Source organism: Dromiciops gliroides, chromosome 4, assembly GCF_019393635.1.
Source record: "Dromiciops gliroides isolate mDroGli1 chromosome 4, mDroGli1.pri, whole genome shotgun sequence".
Classification (NCBI taxonomy): Eukaryota; Metazoa; Chordata; class Mammalia; order Microbiotheria; family Microbiotheriidae; genus Dromiciops; species Dromiciops gliroides.
The window spans coordinates 380,039,477-380,043,411 of NC_057864.1; positions in this window are offsets into that span (position 1 = coordinate 380,039,477).

Sequence of the window (3,935 nt, forward strand, 5' to 3'; positions counted from 1 at the left end):
ACTCAATACAACAGTAACAAATTTGCAATTCATTGTTGCAATGATTTGCTCATCCTGAGACTCTTGTTTTTTGAAGAAAATAGCTAAGCCTCTTAGAGTCCAAAAATCTTTAGGTGACCCCATTAAACACAGAGTGATGTAGTCAGAGTTTTGTTGGAGTCAAAATCAAAAGGGGTGAAATTCTGCTGACATAAAATGAGAGGCCATTATCTGAAACAATTTCCTCAGGAAGTCCTTTGGAAGATGCAAACAAGTTCCTCAATAGAGTGCTCTAAAACCCCATGCAATTTTTCCTCAATCAAATGAAAGTGAACTTAGTGCACAGACACATGTTTCAACTGACCCACATCCAGTGATTTCTTTTTGAAGAAAAATACTGTATAAATGAAACCAGGGGAATTTTTTAAAAATCAAAAAAACATCATGTTCCTCTTTTGTTCTATCTTCAAGTTTCTACAGTGCCCCAATGACATCTTGGCCCAGGAAAATTATGCCTTTGGATTTGTTCCAGAGATAATGATACAGGTTTTCCTCAATACCCAAGAATGTGCCAAGACATATGATCAGGCTGTAGAAATGCAATGGACATTCCATCAACCAACAAGCACATAGGAAGGGAATAGCTACTGACTGTGAGTGGTAGCTTGACTGAATTTAACTGGTCAATTTAAAATTAAAATGAGGGTAGACATAATTGATGTCATTCCTGATAGGAGTTTGGGATACTCTAAAGACATATACTATCTCTTACAAGTGCTTAGGGAACTTCATCATTCATTCATTCATTCATTCATTTATTCATTCGTTTGTTTGTTTATTCATTTATGTACATTTTTAATCACTCATAGCCTGTGCAGATCCATGGTTTATAATCCCTGCTTAATATCTAAACAAGTAACTTGGGTCCTTTTTATCATGAAGATGAAATAAAAAACACATCTTCCCTACCATTGTTCCAATATTTACAATGGTTGAATTCTGGTTATTTGGGCTAATGAAATCTAATCATATAAAACCAGTTTTCATTCTGTTTTTATATACCAAAATTATTTACTAGAACTGAATAAATAACTCACTATTCTCCTTCATGCCTTCTAAGAGAAATAGTACTTTGAAATAGATTGGCAAAAAGCCGAAGAATAAAAGGGAACACACACACACACACACACACACACACACACACACACACACACACACACACACGGTACTATGAGAGAGGTCTGCATAATAATTAAATAATAGAATAATGATAATCATTAATATCAAATTTGTACATAAATAAAGAATAAGACCAAATATTAGTACTGTAATAGCCAACTTTCTTAAAGACTCCATGCAACCTGTTTCTAAAATTGGGTCTCAAAATGAAACTGTTTTCTCCAAAGTTGCCATTGATGTCTTAATTGTCAAGTCTGAAGGTTTTCTCTCAGTCCTCACCTGTCTTGACTGCTCTGCAGCCTTTTATGATGTTGTGTTACCCTCTCCTCTGAATATTATCCCATTTCTGGTCTTTCTGTGACTATACTCTTGATTCTCCTCATACCTTTCTTGTTGTTCCTTTTTAGTTTGGTTTATTTGTTTTTAACAACACTATCCTTTTTCAACCCCTAAATCTCCAAAAAAGTACACCTAACCTCTGCCCTGTGCTTTCTTTCCGTACATGCTTTTGGTGATCTCATCAACCTACATTAATTCAATTATCTTCCCTTACCCATGACACTGGTTTGCTTTTATCTGGGAGTAGGAAGAAGTCTGGAGGTAGTGAAGGGAGGGATAAAAAAGGTGGAAAATGTTACAACTTTTCTCTTGGAAGTTTCAGCTAATTTGAAGTTAGGAAGATATAGGTTAAAATCCTGCCTCAGACACACACTAACTCTATGATCATGGGCAAGTCATAACCTCAGGAGTTTCAGTTTCCTCATTTGTTAAATGAGAATAATAATAGCACCTATCTCCTAGGGTTGTTGGAAAGATCAAAAAGTATGTGAAGCATTTTGCAAACCTTAGCATGGTATGTAAATGCTACCTCTGCTTTTGTTCCTAATGATAAGGTATACAAGAAACATAGGGGAGTTGGTGGTGGGTGAAACCAATAGAAAACAGAAGCCATGTGGGTCTTGGCCTGTATAGATATCAAAATGAAGATGTATCAGGAAACTAGGCTCCTTTCTCTTGCCCCTTTGCCAAGTTGCTCCATAGTGACTTTTTCAATGCCCCTCAAATCATACACTAAAAGTAATGTATACTATTACCAAGAACACGCACATTCCTCTTCTGTCTCCCTTACCTTCACCTATTAACCAACTTTCCAAGACCAGCCTGCAACAGATGAAATTCAACTCAAATTTTTGTTGGGATGATTCAAAATTGTAAAATCCATTCCAAAGAGCCATTATACAGATTAAATGAGGAATGGGAAACATTGCTATTGTCCCATAATGGTCATGTATTGAGGTTCTTTCCTTTCTTATTCTCAAAAAGGTGAAAGTATTTAAAAGGGGATTTTTGACTCAATGGCTAACATGTTATTGCTTTTGCAACACATAAGACAGGAAATGTTTTATCATAATACTGGCAGCTATGATAAAAAAAATTTCCATTATGAGAATTTCACTGAGAGCCAATAAACTAATAATAATAATAATAATAGCAAAATATTCAGAAATATATTATTGAATTTTTAACATACAATAATATTTAATGAGCCAAATATGGCAAGCGGCAAATTTGGCAAAATTTGCCAAATATGGCAAATGTACTAGGTACAATCAGCATGTGGAGCTACATGAATATACCAGCACAGAGGGAGGGAATATGCCCTTGTGCACCTATCATCCCCATCATTAAGTTGGAAAGTGAATTTGCATTCCCTTTTTTGCCTATTCTGGAGGATGCTCATTGAAGCTCTGACTTGCTATGGTTATGAGATGTCATCTTAAAATATTTTATTTGTAGTCTGAAGAAAATAAAATTTCTGTTTGACAAGATTTAAAATTGATTTTTCTCTCTTTTACCCAAATCTGTTGATTTTATGAAATTGCTAGGGGGAAGAGCTAAAGAAAATCTCTTATAACCAAGGCAAACTTAGATTCAGAAACTGAAAAAAATACATTAAACAGGTATTTACGAATGAAAAATGCTGGCAAATCACAGAAATTTAAGTATATATTAAGAAATTGTTTTATAACCCATTGCCTTTTGAGGGACCATATGTGTCAATGTAGAAACAACATTGGAGATGATCTACACCCATATTACAATCCCTTCATATTACAAATAAGGCAATCAGAACCAGAAGAGCATAAAATGACTTTCCCAAGTTCACATTAATAAGTAGTATGACTTAAGTCCCCCTGACTCCAAATACAAGGAGATTACATTCTACTTCCCTCCTTTCCTTCCTGATCCCTGGACCCCAGACACCTGGCCCACATGAAAAAGGTATTGATTATTTTCTGAAAAAGTTCTATAACCTAGTTAATATGCATATTTCTAACATAATTTATTACTTATTGATGGGCTAAAATCATACGAAGGCTTACTAGAGAATGCTGCCAACTCTCAGGCATAATTTGAGGGCTCAACCATCTATTTTGGTTCAAATTTCCACAATTTGTTTTACTCCTTGGATCTCCTAATAAGGACTAGACTTTGAATTGGATAAGGCATTATTATGTCAGAGTTAGAAAAACATTATTTAGGTTAAAATATAAACAAGGACTAGTTTATCTGTTTAATAAATTACCACTCACTCTCATGTAAAAAAAAGGACCTTCAAGAATGTGTCTACATTACAGAATATGCAAGGTGATCTTTAAGGATGGGAGGGGGCCTATGATATATGTGCAGCACGAGAAAATTTGGTAGCTATCATATATATGCATATGTGTGTATATATATGTATATATGTATGTATGTATGTGTTCATGAGAGAG